Source organism: Balaenoptera physalus (genome assembly GCF_965194825.1).
Source record: "Balaenoptera physalus genome assembly, chromosome: 1".
NCBI lineage: Eukaryota > Metazoa > Chordata > Mammalia > Artiodactyla > Balaenopteridae > Balaenoptera > Balaenoptera physalus.
In genome coordinates this window covers 146,672,093-146,696,195 of record NC_138882.1, presented here as the reverse complement: position 1 = coordinate 146,696,195, position 24,103 = coordinate 146,672,093, and the positions used below count along the sequence as shown (strand labels likewise).

Below are 24,103 nucleotides of genomic sequence, written 5' to 3'. Positions count from 1 at the left end.
ATAAATTAGGAGTATGGGATTAACAGTTACAAACTGCCATACATAAAACAGATAAGCAACAAGGACTTTCTGTATAGCGCAAGGAATTATATTCAACATCTTGTATTAACCTATAATGGAAAATAATCTGAAATATATATACACACACACACACAACTGAATCACTTTGCTGTACACCTAAAACTAACACAATATTGTAAATCAACTATACTTCAATTAAAAAAAAAAAACAGACACAATAAGTAAAACAATGGTTTCAACACACTGAACATCAGGCAACGAAGAACAGTCATCCCTGAGAAATGGGAAACAAATAAGGCGAGCCCTACAACTGCCCCAGCCTCCTGCCTGGAGAGAGTTTCTAGGCCACTATGCAAAGAGGGGAAACCTAGCGCAGCCCAATGGTCCTCCTAAATTAAAGAGATGAAGCTGGGAATTCAAGGATATTAAACTAGTTATACATATTGCTTATGTTTAAGAAGTTAAAGGAAAGTTTGGGCATGTTATGTAGAGACATGGAATATATTTTTTCAAAAGATCGACACTGAATTTCTAGATTCGAAAACTATAATGTCTTAGATAAAAATTATACTGGATGAGACTAACACCAAATTAGACATTGTATAAATAAAGCCTTACAAATTGATGTATCAATAAAAAACTATCCAAAATGAAATGCAGAGAGAAAACAGACTTTAAGAAATGCATACAGCATCACTGAGGTGTGGGTTAACTCAAGTGACCTGATATATGTGTAAATGGAGTCCCTGAAAAGTGGGGAGGGATAGTAGACAGAAAAAAAAAAAAAAAACTTGAAAAAATAATGGCCAAAATTTTCCAAATTTGATGAAAACTGTAAACCCACAAATCCAAGAAGTTTAACAAACCACACACAAAGGAAACACAAAAGAAACTACTCTAAGGTATATCAAATTTCTTAAAACCAATGAAAGAGAAAACCTTAAATTTGACACCTTGGATTAAATGGATACATTCCTTGAAAAACACAAAATACCAGAGCTCACTCAAGAAGAAATAAACAACCTGAAGAGCCCTATACCCAATTTTTAAATTGAATTTATAGTTAAAAACCTTCCCATGAAGAAAGCTCCAGAACCAAAAGGCTTCTACCAAACATTTAAAGAAGAAATAATAATAATTCTATATAAACTCTTCCAGGAAATTAAAAAGGAATAATTTGCAACTCCTTCCATAAGACCAGCACTACCCTGATACCAAAGACAGGAAAAAAAATTACAAGAAGACTACAGAATAATATCCCTCATGAACATAGATACAAAAATTCTTAATAATATTTCAGGAAATCTAATTCAAAAATATATTAAAAAGACAATACCTCATGACCAAGTGAGGTTTGTCTCAGGAATGCAAGGTCGAGTAAAAATTCAAAAATCAATCAATGTAATTCACCCTAACTGAAGAAAGAAACACTACATGATCATCTCAAAAGACACAGAAAAAGCAATAGATAAAATCCAACAACCAACCCTGATAAAAACTCTCAGTAGGGCTTCCCTGGTGGCGCAGTGGTTGGGAGTCTGCCTGCTAGTGCGGGGGACGCGGGTTCGGGCCCTGGTCTGGGAGGATCCCGCATGCCGCGGAGCGACTGGGCCCGTGAGCCACAACTGCTGAGCCTGCGCGTCTGGAGCTTGTGCTCCGCAACAGGAGAGGCCGCGATGGTGGGAGGCCTGCGCACCGCGATGAGGAGTGGCCCCCGCTTGCCGTAACTAGAGGAAGCCCTCGCGCAGAAACGAAGACCCAACACAGCCAAAAAATAAATAAATAAATAAATAATAATTAAAGGTGCTAATAATTAAAAAAAAAAAAAAAAAAAAACTCTCAGTAACTAGGACATCTACAGGAACCTATAAGCAACAGTATGTTTACTGGTGAAAGATTATACTTTCCTCCTCAGATCAGGAGCAAGACAAATATGTCTGCTCCCACCACTTCTATTCAACATTATACTGGAGATGCTAGCCAGTGCAACAGAATTAAATAAATAGATACATAACTAACTAAATAAATGGCATCCAGATAATAAACAAGTAAAATGATCTTTATTCCTAGATTACATGACTGTCTATCCAGGAGATCCAAAGAAATCTACACAAAAAACTATTAGAATGAGTTTAAAGTGGCAGAATACAAGAGCAATACACAAAAACACTAGCAAGTGAGAGAAGCCAGACCCACACACAGGAAGAAAAATACACAGGAAAGAACACTACTCTCTCTCCAAAAGTCATGTTCTATGATTTCAGCTATATAATATAAATTGTAGAAAATGCAGACTAATTTATACTTATAGAGAAATCAGAGGATGGAAAGGTAAAGAGGGGCAAGAGGAGGGATTACAAAGTTTGGGGGGGGGCAACTAAAATGTTCACTATTGTGATGTGCTGTTGGTTTCATAGATATACACATAAGTCAAAACATGCACAGTTAAAATATGTCCAATTTATTGTATATCAACTATACATTAAGCTATTTTTTTTAAAAGGTACTAAAAAGAGACAACCAAATGCAATGTGTGAACTCTGATTAGATCCTAATTTGAAAGAAAAAAAATTTGTTTTAGAAGACAACTGGAACTATTGGGGTAATTTGAATATGAATTTGCTTTTAGGTTATTTTAGATAAGAGTTGCTTATTTACTTAGGTGATAAAGATGTGGTTATGTAGGTGAATATCTTATACCTGAAATGCTTGCTGAACTCTCTTTTCATGATGAATAAAACTTTCAAATTTTATAATAAAAATACATTCATGGGCTTCCCTGGTGGTGCAGTGGTTGAGAATCCGCCTGCCAATGCAGGGGACACGGGTTCGAGCCCTGGTCTGGGAAGATCCCACATGCCGCAGAGCAACTGGGCCCGTGAGCCACAACTACTGAGCCTGTGCATCTGGAGCCTGTGCTCCGCAACAGGAGAGGCCGCGATAGTGAGAGGCCTGCGAACCGCGATGAAGAGTGGCCCCCGCTCGCCGCAACTAGAGAAAGCCCTCACACAGAAACGAAGACCCAACACAGCCAAAAATAAATAAATAAATTAATTAATTAAAAAAAAAACCATTCAGACATACACACAGAACATAAAGGCAATACAGAAAAACGCTAACAATCTTTGTATCTAAGTGGTGGTTATATATGTGCTCATTAAATTTCTTTTCAGTTTTTTTTAGTGTTTCAAATCTTCATAATAAAAGTTGCAGGGAAAAATACATAAATCTAACTCTGTCTAGGCTAATACAATATTATCTGGAAAGATGATTCAGAACATCAATTTTCATAAATAGTATTATCTATATATCAAATTATTTGAAAATTACTCAAATTTTTTACATAGGAATGCTTAAAACACACTAGTATATACAAATATAAATAAATCTAAAGGAATACACACCAAACCATTCACAGTGGTTATCTGGGGTGGCAGGATGATTGTAAAGGATTCAGTGTTTCCATCGTATATATTTCCGTGCTGTTTAAACTTTTACAGGATGTGTTATTACTTTTGTAAGCCCCAAATCAATGAAGGCAACTATATTTGTAATTACCATTGGTTTCCATGGGCTTCAATAAACTCCTGCATATTGTAGACCAAGCCCCTCATAATACCACCTCCCACTGTTTCTCCAGGCACCTTCCCTACCCCTCCTTCACCCATTCCAAAGCTCCAGACCCACTGATTTACTTACACCTCTCAGAAAAGCTCTCATCTCTGTGCACATCTATTTACACTGCTTAGCTCTGTTCACACGTCAAGCAAACTCCTGCTCATAGCTCACAACTAACGTGAAATTTATTCTACTGACACAGAAGTTAGCAAAAGCCCCAAACACTATATGTAGTACATATATAAGCAAAAACGTTATCATTTATATCAGACAAGTGTCACTTGAAACAGAAATAGTGCCTGATATTTTGTAATCCCTGCTTTATCCTTAAGAAAGGGTAAAGAATGGGAGAAGAAAACTATTTATACATTTTCAAAGATCCAATCACTAGACTACACAGAGCAGAAGAAAGAATCAGGGCTGACACATCCTCTTCAAAGAACTGTAGCAGGTCAACAAACATAGCTGGCAGACTTCCAGGATTACTAAATTAATGATGTGAGAAAATTAAACAATTTGGATTGTTAGCCTCTACGAACATTTCAGATCCTTAATTCTTTAAGTACCATCTCAGAATGAGCAAGTACAGCGCTCACTGGCACTCACAGCTGAAGCCGGGAAGACAGTTTTAACAACTCTTCTGAAAGTGACTATTTCTTCCCTAGTTTCTATGGAAACAGCTGTCAGATTGGCAAAAATAGAACATGTACTTTAAAATAATCATTCAAGCAAAGTACACTCATGATGGAAGGCTTAAAAAAATAATAATAAATTGGAAGGCAACAGAGTTGGTTCTTAAGCTTCCAAATGCCAGACTGCACCCCTTCACCACAGCTGAGAATGATGGATATGGACCCAAATCCTTTTAGTGAGGGTTACATGGCATTGGTCAGAGTCACTATAGTTGTTCAATCCCTGAATTCCCAATGAAGTATTTTCATCTCCCTGGACTAAAATTTCTCATTGAGGACTGCATGGCACAACACAATTGTTGTTCCACTTTACGCAGGCAAGTGACATTATTTAAGGAGCACAAAAAGTGAATCTGTAGACAAGTTCATGAAGAAATTATTTAAATACCCTACAACTGTTGAGACAAGGAATTTCCTATTTTTCACTGCGGGGTTTGGGTAGGAAACTTTTTATTTTCTCTGCTTTAAGAGGGAACAGGTAAAAGAGATGGTTTGAGTCTCAAGATGCCAAAAGCGGCTGGAAGCGGTTTTCTACGGGTGAAGGTGTCACTGTGACGCACACGATACTGCGGTAAAAAGAACCACAACTTTTAAAAAAGGGCCGCTAATGAGAAGGCTGGGAGGAGAGGGAGCTTATCTTCCCGGAAAATGCAGTCACCTGCCTATTTGCAACTCCCGCGCTTCCAGGGTAGCACCTGGGGTCCCCGCAGTTCACACCAGGACGGGATCAGGCGGGAAAAGGAGACTTTACTGCCACGTCCTCCTTTCCCACTCTCCCTCTCCCCCGACTCCACACGCTGCCCCCGCGATTCACTCCAGCCCGGCTCTCCGTCGTCCCTCCTCCACCCCAGGCCTGCCCACCTCAACCCAGCCGGGTCCCCAAGGGTCCCCGCTCCTCACCCCAGCGCCCCTCCAAGCTCCCCCCACCCCAACTCCCGTACTCTGCCCCCTCCCCTGGGCCCAGCCCACTCTTAACAGCCGTGCAAAGACGACCCCCACCAGGACAGACCCTAGCAGTGTCGAAAACGAAGATTCCTCTGACCCGACCTATGCGCAAGCGTACGCCCCGCCAAAGGAGCCAGACCTCTTCACTTCCTGCCCTCGGCTCGGACATGGACGCCTTTGGCTCCGCCCACACCGGGCAGTCAATACACCCGCCCAGAGTCTTCCTCCCAGAGGGCCCCGATCCCATGTGAACTGTGGCGCTCTAGCGCCCCCGCGTGGCCGGAGGAGGGACGTGGCTGCAGGCAGAGCGGCTCGCCTGGAAACATCTTCCCTTGCTCAGGTCTTGGAACCTGACTTGGGTCCCTCTAATGAGTGATCCAGGCAAGGCTGTGCCCGCTGTAGATTCTAAAGCAATGCTGACCAAAAGGAAGGAGATTTGAGGGCTGCCAAAAGGCTAAGGTTTCTTGGTTCAGAAGTCGCACTGATAGAAGTAGTCTTTGGACTGTGAAAACTCTGTTTTCACACGGCACATTCTAAGGAAGATGAAGAATAACCTGAAGCATCTGGAAGATAGTTGAAAACAGCTGGCTACAAAGTGATGTGTATAGTACACTTCATTCATTCCACCAAAAAATATTTATTGGGCACCAAGTGCCTTCTAAGTGCCAGGGAAACAGAGAACAAGACAGACCCTACTTTCATGGAGCTTATATCACAGTGAAGAACGAGACAACAAGCAAATAAACAAGTAAATAAATAAGATATCAGATAGTGACATGATCCCATAATTTCAAAATCAGTTTGTTATATTTATATTCTATGCACAATGAAGAACATCCTAAAGGATATAAACACTATTTTTAGGTATCACTTTTAGAGCGTTTTAAAGTAATGTTTCCTTTTATCTTGCTTGTCTATATTTTGTAATTTGCCTTTTGCTTTAAAGGAACTATGTTGGCATATCTCTGACCACTGGTTCCCTAAAAACTGAAGGAGCAGTTCCCTGAATCTTCATGGGCTTATCTCCCACCCTCTGAAGTGCATGTTTCTTACCAAGGTTTCCAATATACTAGCAACCTCTTGCTCATCCTGCCTGATTAGCATGATGTCATCAGTGAAACAGGTGTGACATTCTGTGGGTTGACCAAGTGGTCCAGATCCTGTACTATGACGGATCACAGAGCTGACACAACAGCTGTGATCAGGGCTATTACATGATTAGGTCTGCAGTAGTTTGTAAGTCATCCTCCTGGTTTCTGAAGGGACCAGACAGGCAAACTAAATGCAAATATGACAGGGACGACCATCCTTTGGGTTGTTCATGTGGCATTAACTCCACCATCATCCCCCGCTTCCCCTTGGATGAAATACAGGTTTTGATTTACTATCTTAACTTGATAGAGAGGGGACAGTTTCAGAGGCTTTCACTTGGTCTTCCCCACATGAGAACTCAAGGCCAAGGACCTAATTGGGGCTTGCTTCAGCTTCCCAATATATATACTCCCAGTTATGCACTGAGAGTCTGGGGAAATGACCACTGGGTGGGTCTATGGACCCAGGGACCAATTGTAAGCTGGATGTTACCCAGGACTCCGCTTATTACCTGACCCCCAGAAGTCCCCAGTCTTAGAGAGAGGACTTGATAACACTTGGATTTCTGAGTAACAAGATCCTTTCAGACCCTCGGAAATGTCTGGGTATTCCTCTTTCCCCAATATATAGTTAGCTGAGAAAATGGTCATAGGCCATGGAGAAATCATTACTGTAAATACTTGTTTCAGTGTTTTAGGGTTCTTCTTTCTAGGGACCCAGCCACCTCTTTGGTCAATGGGTTCTGTGGTCTGGGTCTGAAAATTGACTCAGATGTGAGAATTAAGCAAAGAACATGACTTTTTATTGGGGTAACAACTCTGAGACACCTGTTCCTCCATTCTTTATTTTTATTTTATTTTATTTTATTGGCTGCGTTGGGTCTTTGTTGCTGTGCACGGGCTTTCTCTGGTTGTGGCGAGCGGGGGCTACTCTTTGTTGCGGTGCGCGGGCTTCTCATTGCAGTGGCTTCTCTTGTTGCAGAGCACGGGCTCTAGCCGTGTGGGCTTCAGTAGTTGTGGCACGCGGGCTCAGTAGTTGTAGCACGCGAGCTCTAGAGCGCAGGCTCAGTAATTGTGGTGCACAGGCTTAGTTGCCCCGCGGCATGTGGGACCTTCCTGGGCCAGGGCTCGAACCCATGTCCCCTGCATTGGCAGGTGGATTCTTAACCACTGCACCACCAGAGAAGCCCTGTTCCTCCATTCTTGTGTTTTTCTGGTCATAGATGTTAAGCAGAACCCAGTTGGCTGCCCATCTATTTTTTTCCCCTAGGGACACCTTGTATTATTAAATACCTTCACAACTTCTGTGGATCAAGCCCCCTAAGGCTCCCCCCTTGACCTTGCCAGCTGTTATAGTAATTACAGCCCCCAGACTTCTGGTGGTTAAAGCCACCACCTGGCTTCTATTACTTCAGGATGCTATCATCCTCCTGGATATTATCAAGCCCAGCCCTGTCATTGCTTCTCTTACCATCATCCCTAGCTGGTACTCCTCTCATCAGTGCCTTCCTTGCTGTCTTTGTATACTATCTGTCTTTTGGGCCTCCAATGGAACATAATCCTCTGTCTGGTCTTCTGGCTCCACAAAATAAATCATTCCAGCAAGCCCACTTCCCTTGGGCTTTTCTTTCCTTCTTCTAGAGTCTGCCAGAGCAATTCAGATGGCTTCCTCTCTGGAGATTTCCCTTGGATGAAGACACCTGCCTCATCCAAGAATATGCCTTCTCTCCAGGGACAGTGCACATCCAATGACTGGTAATCTGGGGGGACAAAGGCCTGACCCTTGGATTTCAATTGAGGACAACCCTGCAGGGCCATCCCAGGTCTCCATGGGACTGGCGGAGAAGCCCCACTTCTTCTGCCCAGTCCTCTTTCCCTTCCTCTCCAGCAACTCTGCACACAAAGAATTCTTTCAGAATCTCTTTCTGGGGAACCCAACCTAAGACAACTCAGTTTTCTCCAGAAGTAGAAGCTGCTTTGATACAGAAAGACTTTCATTCTCACCTCCTAGAGGAAGTACTGGAAACTGAATACTGAATTAAAGGAGAGACTAACTCTGAAGAATTATGAGGGATGAATTGTTTTAGCACCAGGCATAGACAGAAGCTCAACAGACAAGAGGACTCTGCTGATCTAGATTTGGGCTGAGAGCCAGGTGAGATGAGCACAGGATTTGATGAGGGTCACATACATGATAGTCTGCAAGGCACAGGCGGTCTTGACTAAAGCAGCCTTTCCTTTTTCTTGAATACGTGCTAGGCCTGACTGTTCCGGATGTTAGAGATGGCTGGCTCTGCATCTGAAATGCCCCCCACATAGACAGTTGCCGCATCTTCATTTGCATATTCCACTCCAACAAAAATTAGCTCAGTATTTTCTTCATCCACATTTGACTTTTTTACTTTCTTCTCCTTTTTTACCTTCTTCTTCCCATATAACATGAACAGGCAGGCCATTTCATTTTTTTAATTTATAACATAATATTTTTTTCTTTTTTTTTTCTTTGGCCCTGACGCGTGGCATACAGGATCCTAGTTCCCCAAGCAGGGATCGAACCTATGTCCCCTGCAGTGGAAGCAGGGAGTCTTAACCACTGGACCACCAGGGAAGTCCCTTTTCTTTTTCTTTCTTTCTTTTTTTTTGCCCAAATAGAATTGTCACACCAAATTCCAGTGTGTTATTTTTAGAAATTGCCACCTGGATTGTCATTGCACTAGCTTGCTGACTGGTCTCCCTACCTCTGTCTCATTCCCCTTGTATAAACACAGCCAACCAGACCCACTTCCTGAAGTTGGGGGCCAAGAGGGTTCAGTATGGCTCAGCGAGCTCCAGGCTGGGCCCAAGAGGAAGCCACAGCTTGGACACGTCCTTGCTCACTCTCCAGAGGTTAGTTCTCCAGAGATCCCAGCTGAGCACTTTTCTAAGAGTCAGTGCAAACTACTATTTCTTTACTACACAAGTTAAATAACACCACAGAAAAGCAAAAAAAAAACAAGTACCCTTAACCCCACTACCCAAAGATAATCACTGTTAACATTTTGATACATAAGCTTCTTGAAAAGCAAAATTAAAATCACTTTAGGACTTCCCTGGTGGCACAGTGGTTAGGAATCCACCTGCCAATGCAGGAGACGTGGGTTCGAATCCTGGTCTGGGAAGATCCAACATGCCACAGAGCAACTAAGACCGTGAGCCACAAGTACTGAGCCTGTGCTCTGTAGCCCGCGAGCCACAACTACTGAAGCCCGCGTGCCTAGAGCCCGTGCTCTGCAACAAGAGAAGCCACCGCAATGAGAAGCCCGCGCACCGCAACAAAGAGTAGCCCCCACTCGCCACAACTAGAGAAAGCCCATGCGCAGCCCAAAATAGATAAATAAATAAAATAATTTTTTAAAAAAAGCAATGTTTAAAAAAAAATTAAAAAAAATAAAATTGCTTTAAATACTTAAAACTTTGATAGGATAAAACATTTCTTACTGTTGTTTTAATGTGCATTCCTTTGATTCCTAACAATGTAAGCAATTTTTTATGCTTATCTGCTCTTTCTATTTCTTCTTTAGCAAATTGCCTGTTCATGCCTTAACCCGTTTTTCTATAAAAACATTCATTTTTACCTTATTGACTGGTAAAAATATTTTATATATTTAAGAATTGTCTGTCCTTCACGTAGCAAACATTTCCCGTGCTTGACAGTTGCCTTTCAACTTTAATTCATGTCTGCATATAAAAATAATTTTTAAAATTGTGGTATAGACAAATCTATCCACCTTTTCATTTTGGTTTTTGCCTTTGAGGTCATATTTATAGTTTGTCTCAATCCCCAAATTATGTATTTACCAGTATTTTCCTCTAGTATCAATATTTAATGACTTTGTTCTTAAAACTTTAGTCTACTAGGAATTTATTTTGGTGCAAAGTAGGATAGAAAAATATAACCTAAAATATTTTCTGAATGATTAGACCAGTGGAGCTTTTACAAAAGACACATGCATGTGCCCTTCCCATGGTGAGGACACCAAGGTAACTGCTGTCCCAGCAATTTATTGAACAACCCATCCTTTCCTGACTCAGTTGAAGTGTTGTTTTTGTTACATACTAAATTCTCATAAATACCCACATCTTTTCCTTTGTCTGTCTGTTCTGGCACTAGTATATGATTCTAATTATTCTAACTTCACAATATAGACTTTATTTTCAAATATTTTCTGGCTTTTCTTATACATTTGAACTTTAAGATGAACTTTAGAAAATTTTTCGTCCTCCCCCACCAAAAATGCATTGAGATTTTGATTTTGTTATTGCTGTTGTTTTTAAACTTAGATTAATTTTGAAGAAATTTATATCTTTGCAATGTTGACTCTATCAGTCCAGGAAGCTGGCCTATGTCTCCATTTATCCAGGTTTTCTTTTATGTCCCTCCATAAAGTTTTACAGTTTTCTTATATGAGTCAAAGCAGTATATTTTCTAAAGGAACTATAAACTTTGACTTGTCATCTTAAAATTACAGAATCTCAGAAATGGAAGGGACTTAAAATTCATCTCAGCATCCCACTCAATCTGTAGTTGAGTTTGCCTCTCAAACAAGCAAAGATATGGAGTGTATTTTGGTGAGTTTTTTTGACATGATGACATCATATTATATGTATTTTCTGTGACTTCAGTTTATCACTTGAACAGCAAATCTTGGAGAAATTTCTATATCAATGTATATAGATCAACTTAATTCATTTTAATCACTGCATAGTGTTCTATGGAAATGATATCGCATCACTTAATTTATTATTCCCCTGTTGTGGACATTTAAACTATTTCTGTTGTTTTGTTCTTACAAAGAACTCAGCTTACAACCTTGCACCTTAACTAAAAGTTCTCAAAATTCCAGAGCACACAACCAGTGCCTGCAAAGGCCCCCCTCCTCAAAGTCACCACCAGGTGGCACAATGCCTGTTCAAAGAAAGGCTTTTCTTTGGCTTTCCAGTGTCCTTCAGTTCTGTTCAATAAACATTTATTGAATGGGTGTTGTATAGTAAGCCCTGGAGTTTTGTAATACCCCAATTTCAACACAATAAAATTCATTACTTCAAAAAAATACTTGCTGAGGGCACACGATGTGCCAGGCACTGTGTAGGTGTGAGGGTTCCAGGGAAAATTAACAACCCCCAGCCATTCTTCTGAACTCCAACAATTCCCAAAATAAAAGAGGGGTCATTACAACATGTTACCCATTTATTTCTAAGCCCTGGATAATTATTTATCCATTAGACCAAGAGACCAGGCAGCAGATTCTCAAATAATTTGGATAATCCCTTAAATGTGTTGTGAGATGTCCATGCTTATATTCCTATGCTCTTGCACATGCTGTCCTTTCTATGTGGAATGTTGTCTAATTTGGGTTTCCCTCAGAAGGATACCCTGAGACAAGGAATCAAATGTAAGTAATTTATTTGGGAGATGATCCCAGGAAGCAACAGCTGAGGAGCAGAGAAGTGAGACAGGAAAAGGAAGGAAGCCAATAAATGACGCATTAACCAACTAGTTACAGATGGGGTCAAATGGAGTGGAGTCTCTCTGAAGAGTGTGGGGAGACTATGTAACACACAGAGTTTTCCTAACTGGAGGAGAAAGTTGCCTGGCTATTTATCTACCAACTCCAGCCAGTCATTGGTTGAGTGCTGTCTGGGGGGGTGATTAATTCTCTGCACTTCCAGCATCTTGCATATGCTTCTGAGGGATCCAAAAGCCTCAAGAAGAGGAACACAGATGCTGGCTGTTGCAAGTAGAACCAGCATGTGCAGAGTTATGGGCCAGATGCCAACATCCAGGGAGATATGAGTGGGCACCACTGGCATCTACTACAAATGCCTTTTCTACTGTCACCTGGCTAATTCATTCTTCAAAACACAGGGCAGAAATCACACCCTCCGGCAAGTCCTGCATGCATCTGCAGCAGGCCTGGTGAGTTGCCCCACTTTTCTGTGTACCAGCAGCACTTCATGCTTATGTTTTTCCTACTAAGAGATTGTAAGTGGTGGCTCTGAGACCCAAGTTGGCCCCTGACTTCAAATCCCAGGATGAAACCACTAACACGCTCCCGTACAAGTGAGCCCCTTGACTTGTAGATGCATAACTCCAGTCTCTGCCTCTGTCTTTTTTTTTTTTTTTAAGCTTTAGAATTTTATTTATTTTTTTATACAGCAGGTTCTTATTATCTGCCTCTGTCTTCATATCACCATCTTCTCTGTGTTTCTGTGTCCTCTCTTCTTATAAGGACACCAGTTTTTGGATTTAGGGCCCACCCTAAGTCAGGATGATCTCCTCTCAAGATCCTTAGCTTAGTTAAGATCTACAAAAACTATTTCCAATGGGAATTTGAAGGAGAAAAAGTTCTTCTGTGTGGCTCTTAAATTAATAAAATACAAGACTGGAGCTGCTGGTGGCCCTATTGCCCTAGATGAGGAGGAAGTTGGCCTAGAAAATGAAAGCCAAGCCATGAGCAGAATAAAGATATAAAGAGAGAAACAGAAACCTGACATTATTTGAGCCCTTGGACCCAGCCATGCCTAAAGCTAATACCTCTCCTTCACTTTCCAGTTACATGAGTCAACAAATTCCTATTGCTTAACTAGTTTGAGTTTAGCTGCTAACAAACACTTGCACCTGAAATAGTTCTTAATAATACAATCAAGTATTACATATCTGCTTTCCTCCTTGATTGATCCATTTCCCCTTCTCTTCCTCTTATACCTGACAAATTCCTATTTATCCTCAGGTCTCAGTTTAAACTTTCTCAAGTAGACCTTCCCTAAACTGATCCCCACCTCCACCCCAGATTACATCAGTTTTACCTGATGGATGTTCTCATAGCCCAGCATTCCCTTATCATAACACTTATCTCACATGATTGTACTTGCTTGTTTAGTTTATTCCCCTGTCCCAACACTACCTCTGTGCTGAAATGTAAGATTTTTGAGAACAGAAAAAAATTCTGTTTATTGCTCTATTCTGGTTTCTAGCATAGTGATGAAAAGTAGTAGATGACTAATGTCTGTTCATTCACAACTTTGAATCTTCTTTTGTTTTTCAAAGTGTGGTAAAGTAGGCTATGACCAAATATAATTTACGGCTGCTGTGTGTGTGTGTGTGTGTGGCTACTGGACAATTGTAATATGTCCTGATTAATTTTTAGTAGAGAGACTGGTAATTACTTTTACCTAGGGATTTCTTAATAAAACTATAATAATAATTTTTTGGAAACACCCAGGCTGATCAAAGGGAATAATTTGAAGAGGATAATTATACTCATGGAAGATGAAGATTATTGCTTTAATAGTATTGAGCGGTCTGATGAGACTAAAGAAAGGAAGAACTCAGTTTGCCAGTTCCTTAGGCATTTTCTGAAGATCTGGATTTAAATCTAAATAATACATCACCTTGAATTGTCCTTCTTTTAAGTAACGTTTTCCCCCCTGATTATTGAAGCAAATTATAAGTATCATAGAAAATTTGGAAAATATGTAAAAGTATATTTGGAGAAAATGGAAAGCCCCAGTATCCCCACTGATGAATCTTTGTGTGTATCTGTAACCAGGTGTCAGTTCAGATCCTGGCTCTTGCCCCCAGGGACACTCCTGGCCTTACCTTCTCAGAGTCCCTCCTCCGGGATTCCTGATTTCACTTCCCACGGGTGTCCCCTTTTTATCCCACAGAAACAAAGAGATGCCTTTTCCTTGATTTCCACACTTGCATAGCCGACTTATCCTGAAAATCTGGGGGTAAAGACAAGGAGGAAATTTACATCACAGTTCCGTATTCATCATTCATTCGTTCATTCCGCAGGCACTGCCTTTAAAAGAAATGGAATATTAGAATTTCCTTTGCTTAGTCAAATCACACACTAGTGATCTGGATGGAGTTGAATAGTATTCCCCCAAAATATATGCCCACTTGGAACCTATAAATGTGACCTTATTTGGAAATAAGTTCTTCTCAGATGCACTCAAGTTAAGATGAGGTCATACTAAACTACAGTGCATCCCAATCCAATGACTGGTGTCTTATAAGAAGAGGGAAATTTGGACATAGACACACACAGAGGAAAGACAGCCATAGGAAGGAGAGATTGGAACTATCTGCCACAGGCCAAGGAGCGCCAAGAAGCTAGAGGATGCGAAGAATGATCTAAGGAACATGATGCTTCCTTAGAGCCTTCAGAGAGCATGTGGCCCTGCTCACACCTTGATTTTAGACTTCTAGCCTCTAGAACCGTGAGAAATTACTTTCTATTATTTTTCAGCCACTACATTTGTTGTGCATAGTTATGGTGGCGCCAGGAAACTAATACAGGGGTCAACCCCATGCTGAATGATCTCCCCTCCTTGCCTCTCCAACCTCTCCACCTCACCCTCATCCCCCAGTTTCTACCCAACTCCAAAAAAATATCCTCCCACTTCTTAATACAAATCAGTTTGGGTTCTTTCTCCTGTTCCCCAAGCAAGGGGCCTCCCTTTGTAAATCCAAAGGCTTATCCTTTCCTTCACCAACTGGGCGGTGGCCAAGGAGGGATTCCCTTTCTCCCGCCCCAGTAGACTGTTCAAAGAAAACCAAGTGGAATAATGATTGATTTCTACACTGATAAAAATTATACCATTGCACTTGAAGATTAAAAACAGAAAGAAGAAAAAAAGAGGAAAACAAAAGCAGATATGGTCAGTTTGGATTTAAAACAGCCAATTTTGCATTTAAATTACAAATGTGTTCCCATTTTTCTTTTTAAAAATGGAGCGGGGTCATTGTGTCACTTTGGTACTATTCCCCCTGCCCTTCACTTAACAATATATTGTGAGCACTCTCCCATATTAAAAAGTCCTCAAAAATTAAGCCATAATTTATACAGATCCACAATCCCTTATCCACAAATTCAGAATGCTCTGAAAACTGAAAGCTGTTTTGAAAGTTTGGTGCCAACCTATTGGATGGCAAAACTGACCTGAAGTGGCCTACAGCTATTTATGGTCTATTTATACCAATTAGCGTGGCTATTAATAAGTTTCATGGCAGAAATCTGGATGTGTTGATGATGTTGCTCCAGACCCTATTGAGGGTGCTAAATAATACACGCACGATTATGACCAGACCTAGGTGGACAGCTGCAAAGGATCCCAGCACCAAGAAGTTTGCAACAACCAGCCATACGCTCTCCCCTTTTAGTATAAAAGAAGCCTGAATTCTAACTCAGTCGTGTGGCTGACAGGGTCTTCGTGCTCTGGCCGGGTGTCAGGCCTGTGCCTCTGAGATGGGGGAGCTGAGTTCAGGACATTGGACCACCAGAGACCTCCTGGCTCCATGTAATATCAAATGACGAAAGCTCTCCCAGAGATCTCCATCTCAACGCAAAGACCCAGCTCCACTCAATGACCAGCAAGCTAGAGTACTGGACACCCTATGCCAAACAACTAGCAAGACAGGAACACAACCCCACCAATTAGCAGAGAGGCTGCCTAAAATCATAATAATGTCACAGACACCTCAAAACACACCACCAGCTGCAGTCATGCCCACCAGAAAGACAAGATCCAGTCTCATCCACCAGAACACAGGCACCAGTCCCCTCCATCAGGAAGCCTACAAAACCCACTGAACCAACATTAGCCACTGGGGGCAGACACCAAAAACAACGGGAACTACGAACCTGCAGCCTGTGAAAAGGAGACCCCAAACACAGTAAGTTAAGGAAAATGAGAAGACAGAGAAACACACAGCAGATGAAGCAGCAAGGTAAAAACCCACCACACAAAACAAATGAAGAGGAAATAGGCAGTCTACCTGAAAAACAATTCAGGGTAATGATAGTAAAGATGACCCAAAATCTTGGAAATAGAATGGAGAAAATACAAGAAACATTTAACAAGGACCTAGAACAACTAAAGAGCAAACAAACAATGATGAGCAACACAATAAATGAAATTTTAAAATCTCTAGAAGAGACCAATAGCAGAATAACTGAGGCAGAAGAATGGATAAGTGACCTGGAAGATAAAATAGTGGAAATAACTACCGCAGAGGAGAATAAAAAAAAAAAAGAATGAAAAGAATTGAGGACAGTCTCAGAGACCTCTGGGACAACATTAAATGTACCAACATTCGAATTATAGGGGTCCCAGAAAACGAAGAGAAAAAGAAAGGGACTGAGAAATTATTTGAAGAGATATAGTTGAAAACTTCCCTAATATGGGAAAGGAAACAGTCAATCAAATCCAGGAAGTGCAGAGAGTCCAATACAGGATAAATCCAAGGAGAAACACGCCAAGACACATATTAATCAAACTATCAAAAATTAAATACAAAGAAAAAATATTAAGAGCAGCAAGGGAAAAACAACAAATAACACACAAGGGATTCCCCATAAGGTTAACAGCTGATCTTTCAGCAGAAACTCAGCAACCCAGAAGGGAGTGGCAGGACATATTTAAAGTGATGAAAGGGAAAAACCTACAACCAAGATTACTCTACCCAGCAAGGATCTCATTCAGATTCGACAGAGAAATTAAAACCTTTACAGACAAGCAAAAGCTAAGAGAATTCAGCTCCACTAAACCAGCTTTACAACAAATGCTAAAGGAACTTCTCTAGGCAGGAAACACAAGAGAAGGAAAAGACCTACAATAACAAATCCAAAACAATTAAGAAAATGGTAATAGGAACATACATATTGATAACTACCTTAAATTTAGATGGATTAAATGCTCCAACCAAAAGACATAGACTAGCTGAATGGATACAAAAAACAAGACCTCTATATATGCTGTCTACAAGAAACCCACTTCAGACCTAGGGACACATACAGACTGAAAGTGAGGGGATGGAAAAAGATATTCCATGCAAATGGAAATCAAAAGGAAGCTGGAGTAGCAATTCTCATATCAGACAAAATAGACTTTAAAATAAAGACTATTACAAGAGACTAGGAAGGACACTACATAATGATCAAGGAATCAATCCCAAAAGAAGATATAACAATTGTAAATATTTATGCACCCAACATAGGAGCACCACAATATATAAGGCAAATGCTAACAGCTATAAAAGAGGAAATCGATAGTAACACAATAATAGAGGGGGGCTTTAACACCTCACTGACACCAATGGACAGATCATCCAGACAAAAAATTAATAAGGAAACACAAGCTTTAAATGATACATTAAACAAGATGGACTTAATTGATATTTATAGGACATTCCATCCAAAAACTACAGAATACACTTTCTTCTCAAGTGCTCATGGAACATTCTCCAGGATAGATCACATCTTGGGTCACAAATCAAGCCTTGGTAAATTTAAGAAAATTGAAATCGTATCAAGTATCTTTTCTGACCACAATGCTATGAGACGAGATATCAATTACAGGGAAAAATCTGTAAAAAATACAAACACATGGAAGCTAAACAATACACTACTTAATAACCAAGAGATCACTGAAGAAATCAAAGAGAAACTCAAAATATTCCCAGAAACAAACAGCAATGAAAATACAATGACCCAAAACCTATGGGATGCAGCAAAAGCAGTTCTAAGAGGGAAGTTCATAGCAATACAATCCTACCTCAAGAAACAAGAAACATCTCAAATAAACAACCTAAACTTACACCTAAAGCAATTAGAGAAAAAGAACACAAAACCCCCAAAGTTAGCAGAAGGAAAGAAATCATAAAGGTCAGATCAGAAATAAATGAAAAAGAAAGGAAGGAAACAGTAGCAAAGATCAATAAAACTAAAAGTTTGTTCTTTGAGAAGATAAACAAAATTGATATACCATTAGCCAGACTCATCAAGAAAAAAAGGGAGAAGACTCAAATCAATAGAATTAAAAATGAAAAAGGAGAAATAACAACTGACACTGCAGAAATACAAAGGATCATGAGAGATTACTACAAGCAACTATATGCCAATAAAATGGGCAACTTGGAAGAAATGGACAAATTCTTAGAAAAGAACAACCTTCTGAGACTGAACCAGGAAGAAATAGAAAATATAAACAGACCAAACACAAGCACTGAGATTGAGACTATGATTAAAAATCTTCCAACAAACAAAAGCCCAGGATCAGACGGTTTCACAGGTGAATTCTATCAAACATTTTGAGAAGAGCTAACACCTATCCTTCTCAAACTCTTCCAAAATATACCAGACAGAGGAACACTCCCAAACTCATTCTACGAAGCCACCATCACCCTGATACCAAAACCAGACAAAGATGTCATGGAGAAAGAAAACTACAGGCCAATATCACTGATGAACATAGATGCAAAAATCCTGAACAAAATACTAGCAAACAGAATCCAACAGCACATTAAAAGGATCATACACCATGATCTAGTGGGGTTTATCCCAGGAATGCAAGGATTCTTCAATATACACAAATCAATCACTGTGATACACCATATTAACAAATTGAAGGAGAAAAACCATATGATCATCTCAATAGATGAAGAAAAGCTTTTGACAAAATTCAACACCCATTTATGATAAAAACCCTCCAGAAAGTAGCCATAGAGGGAACTTACCTCAACATAATAAAGGCCATATGTGACAAACCCACAGCCAACATCGTTCTCAATGGTGAAAAACTGAAAGCATTTCCTCTAAGATCAGGAACAAGACAAGGTTGTCCACTCTCACCACTATTATTTAACATAGTTTTGGAAGTTTTAGCCACAGCAATCAGAGAAAAAAAAGAAATAAAAGGAATCCAAATTGGAAAAGAAGAAGTAAAACGGTCACTGTTTGCAGATGACATGATACTATACATAGAGAACCCTAAAGATGCTACCAGAAAACTACTAGAACTAATCAATGAATTTGGTAAAGTAGCAGGATACAAAATTAATGCACAGAAATCTCTTGCATTCCTATACACCAATGATGAAAAATCTGAAAGTGAAATTAAGGAAACACTCCTATTTACCATTGCAACAAACAGAATAAAATACCTAGGAATAAATCTACCTAAGGAGACAAAAGACCTGTATGCAGAAAACTATAAGACACTGATGAAAGAAATTAAAGTTGATACAAAGAGATGGAGAGATATACCATGTTCCTGGATTGGAAGAATCAACATTGTGAAAATGACTATACTACCCAAAGCAATCTACAGATTTGATGAAATCCCTATCAAACTACCAATGGCATTTTTCACAGAACTAGAACAAAAAATTGCACAATTTGTATGGAAACACAAAAGACCTGAAATAGCCAAAGCAATCTTGAGAAAGAAAAAAGGAGCTGGAGGAATCAGGCTCTGGGACTTCAGACTATACTACAAAGTTACAGTTATTAAGACAGTATGGTACTGGCACAAAAACAGAAATATAGATCAATGGAACAGGATAGAAACCCCAGAGATAAACCCACACACGTATGGTCACCTTATTTTTGATAAAGTAGGCAAGAATATACAATGGAGAAAAGACAGCCTCTTCAATAAGTGGTGCTGGGAAAACTGGACAGCTACATGTAAAAGAATGAAATTAGAACACTCCCTAACACCATATACAAAAATAAACTCAAAACGGATTAAAGACCTAAATGTAAGGCCAGACACTATAAAACTCTTAGAGGAAAACATAGGCAGAACACTCTATGACATAAATCACGGCAAGATCCTTTTTTACCCACCTCCTAGAGAAATGAAAATAAAACCAAAAATAAACAAATGGGACCTAATGAAACTTAAAATCTTTTGCACAGCAAAGGAAAACATAAACAAGATGAAAAGACAGCCCTCAGAATGGGAGAAAATATTTGCAAATGAAGCAACTGACAAAGGATTAATCTCCAAAATTAACAAGCAGTTCATGTAACTCAATATCAAAAAACAAACAACCCAATCCAAAAATGGGCAGAAGACATAAATAGACATTTCTCCAAAGAAGATATGCAGATTGCCAACAAACACATGAAAGGACGCTCAACATCACTAATCATTAGAGAAATGCAAATCAAAACTACAATGAGGTATCACCTCACACAACTCAGAATGACCATCATCAAAAAATCTACAAACAGTAAATGCTGGAGAGGGTGTGGAGAAAAGGGAACCCTCTTGCATTGTTCGTGGGAATGTAAATTGATACAGCCACTATGGAGAACAGTATGGAGCCTCCTTAAAAAACTAAAAATAGCATTACCATATGACCCAGCAATGCCACTACTGGGCATATACCCTGAGAAAACCATAATTCAAAAAGAGTCATGTACCACAATGTTCATTGCAGCTCTATTTACAATAGCCAGGGCATGGAAGCAACCAAGTGTCCATCGACAGATGAATGGATAAAGAAGATGTGGCACATATATACAATGGAATATTACTCAGCCATAGAAGGAAATGAAATTGAGTTATTTGTAGTGAGGTGGATGGACCTAGAGTCTGTCATACAGAGTGAAGTAAATCAGAAAGAGAAAAACAAATACCATATGCTAGCACATATATATGGAATCTAAAGAAAAATTTTTTAAAAAATGGTTCTGAAGAACTTAGGGGCAGGACAGGAATAAAGACGCAGAGGTAGAGAATGGACTTGAGGACACTGGGAGGGGGAAGGGTAAGCTGGAATGAAGTGAGAGAGTAGCATGGACATATATATACACTACCAAATGTAAAATAGATAGCTAGTGGGAAGCAGCTGCATAGCACAGGGAGATCAGCTCGGTGCTTTGTGACCACCTAGAGGGGTGGGGTAGGGAGGATGGGAGGGAGACGCAAGAGGGAGGAGATATGGAGATATATGTATATGTATAGCTGATTCACTTTTTTATAAAGTAGAAACTAACACACCATTGTAAAGCAATTATACTCCAATAAAGATGTTAAAATATATATATATATATATATATATATATATATATATATATATATATATATATACACACACACACCAAATTATTCTTCTAAAATTTGAAAATTCTGAAATACATTCAGTCTCAGGGAGTTGTGGATATGTATAACCATCCCCTTGTTGTTGGATATTTATTTTCGGCTTTTTGTTATTATAAAATTGCTGCAGGGAACATGTCTCATATGTGAAACTTTGTTTGTATCACTGTTCATTTCCTTAAAATAAATTCCTTGACATTGAATTGGGAAGTCAACAAAAATAAACATTTCTAATGTTCTTGGTGGATATTGTCAACTTGTTTTCCAGAAAATTAGACCAGTTAACACCTCCCTCACCAGCTCTGAGTAATACCAGTTTTATTAATTTCATAGAAGAAGGATTTTAACCCATTTTGCTTTGAACACATTGGATAACTGGTGATGTTAGATCTATTTTTTTTTTTTTTTTAAATTTTATTTATTTATTTTTGGCTGCGTTGTGTCCTCGTTGCTGTGCGCGGGCTTTCTCCAGCTGCAGTGAGCGGGGGCTACTCCTCGCCGTGGTGTGAGGGCTTCTCATTGCGGTGGCCTCCCCCGTTGCAGAGCACGGGCTCTAGGCGCCCAGGCTTCAGGAGTTGTGGCTTGTGGGCTCTAGAGCGCAGGCTCAGCAGTTGTGGCGCACGGGCTTAGCTGCTCCGCGTCATGTGGGATCTTCCCAGACCAGGGCTCGAACCCGTGTCCCCTGCACTGGCAGGCGGACTCCCAACCACGGTGCCACCAGGGAAGCCCAGATCTATTTTTAAAAGTTGTTTATTATCATTACTAGTTTCTCTTCCAGAATTGTCTATTCATGACCTTTGTCTGAAGACAGGCCATCTTTTAAGATCGTTCTGCGTATGTGCTGCACCAAGGCCAAGGGGTGCAGTAGCCAAAATCAAGTCTGACTCCAATCATTTTCTCTTTACAAAGGTACCTACCTACCTGTGCACTTGGCAAGCCTGTACCATAAAACTGGGTCAAAATAAATGGGGTGCCTTTTTCTAATTTATCTGCCCAGAGGGGGGGTACCCTTTCTAATTTGCACAAAGTTACCTAGCTGAGGCCTTGATTAGATCATTGTTTTTCTAATCAATTTGTCTCAGTTCTCTATATACCAAAGCTATCAACTTTCTGTATATTCTATTGTGCTGACTGTGTTTTCCTTGCTTATTGTTTTGTATCAGTTCTACTCACAAATTATTTAAATGTTTTTCACATTGCTTTTCCTTAAAAAACCTTCTTGGAGTTCTAAGTAGCTTTCTTTTTCTTCCTTTTGCTCCTGAATATTATTTTGAGTGGTGAGATATGGGTAGAAGCATATGAAATTTACCACCTTGGACAATTAATCCCAGATGTCAAAGGGACATATTTGGCCCCATTTAAACTCCCAGGCCAGAGCTAGCCCTTCCGGGAGATCTCCACCCATCTCAGCTGTCCAACCATTGAATCAGCATTAATTATTGGGCACCTGCTATGTCCCATGAACTGCGCAGAGGTGACTGAAAGGAAACAGTTCTTCCCCTTGGTGGAGCTTGCATTGGACACTGTGTATATTCAAGTTTAACACACTGATTAATAAGAGCTAACATTTTTGAGTGCTCCCTGTGTGCCAGGCACTAGTCTAAGTGCTTCACACGTACTAATGTAGTTACTTCTCTCACCAGCCCTGGGAGGAGGTGGTACATTATTGTTCCCATTTTACAAGTGAGGAAGCTGAGACATGAGGAGTTTAAGTAACTTGATCCAAGATCATATGCTGACAAGGAGCTTTGCCAGAAGCTGCTCCCAGGCAATCTCATCCCCCTGTTTTCCCCCAACACGCTCACAGATTAATCTCTTGAACTGTCTACTCCAACCCCCTCCTTTTCCCCAGGTGCTTGTCCCCAAAGAGCAGGCAACTGCTGGACGAAAACTGTAAGTGGCAGACACTCAGGTCTCTCTTGATCTGGACCTTTGCTCCCACCAACGCTCCCCTCCCCCATCTGTTCAGTAGCCCCCGCCTTCTGACTTGGTCTTATCTCCTGGCACCAGACTGGGCTGGTCCTTTTGTCTCCATCCCTGGTTTTGACCCTTCTTGGTTCCCTTACCAGCTCATCCTCCTCTTTCCTGTCCTGAAGTGCTGAAGTAATCAGAGGCCTGGAGCTAGCTCTCTCGTCTTTTCTGTCTGTCACTTTCCCCTAGGCACTTACATCCCTGTTCGTGGCTTTTTGTACTACCTACATACAGGTGCCTCCCAAAACCTATATGCCAGTGCCTCCCAAATTCCCATCTGCAGCCCATAATATGCCAGACATCTACATCCAACTCCTGGCTGAACTCAACATGTCCAAAACCATACTCATCATTTCGCTCCCACCGAACACATTCTCATTCCTGTGTTCTCTGTCTTGTGTAATGGTACCACCAATCAATCATGAAAGCCAGAAACCAGGGAAATGTTCTTGACACCTCCCATTTCCTCACCACCCCCATGTAGAATCCAGCCCCAAGTCCTATTGATTTTAAATCCTGGGTGTCCCTCCAATACACTCAGTCCTCTCCATCACCATCACTATCCTCTACATATGCTCTCAGTCTAAACTACCTTTATCTCTCACCTGAGATTCTTCTGGTCTTCTACTGTTTCCTTCCACTTTTTCAGTCTATTCTTCATACTCCAGCCAAAGTGATCTTTCAAAATTGGATTATGTCACTCCCTGTATAAATATATGTGTACGTGTGTGTATGTTCAATGATTTTACTGTACTCTTGAATGGGGTTGGGGTAAGGTGGTGTCGGTAAGGGGGAGGGAGCCCCTTTTTCTTCACACAAAGTTTCCCA

The 24,103-nt window shown here is 40.4% G+C and overlaps 1 protein-coding gene across 8 annotated transcripts in view; it reads right to left on the bottom strand.

Moving 5' to 3' along the window:
• Window positions 1-15,651, bottom strand: part of OMA1 (OMA1 zinc metallopeptidase) — a 91,679-nt gene extending 76,028 nt beyond the window's left edge. For 4 of the 8 annotated variants that reach the window (XR_014252267.1, XM_082419226.1, XM_082419227.1 and 1 more), the window contains exon 1: window positions 5,341-13,986. The gene's annotated coding sequence lies outside the window, so the exon portion shown is untranslated. Of the gene's footprint in view, window positions 1-5,340; window positions 13,987-14,006 lie in introns of those variants that run through there. The other 4 variants (XM_082419225.1, XM_082419224.1, XM_082419222.1 and 1 more) reach the window with 4 other exon arrangements.
• Between the last annotated feature and the right edge of the window lie 8,452 nt (window positions 15,652-24,103).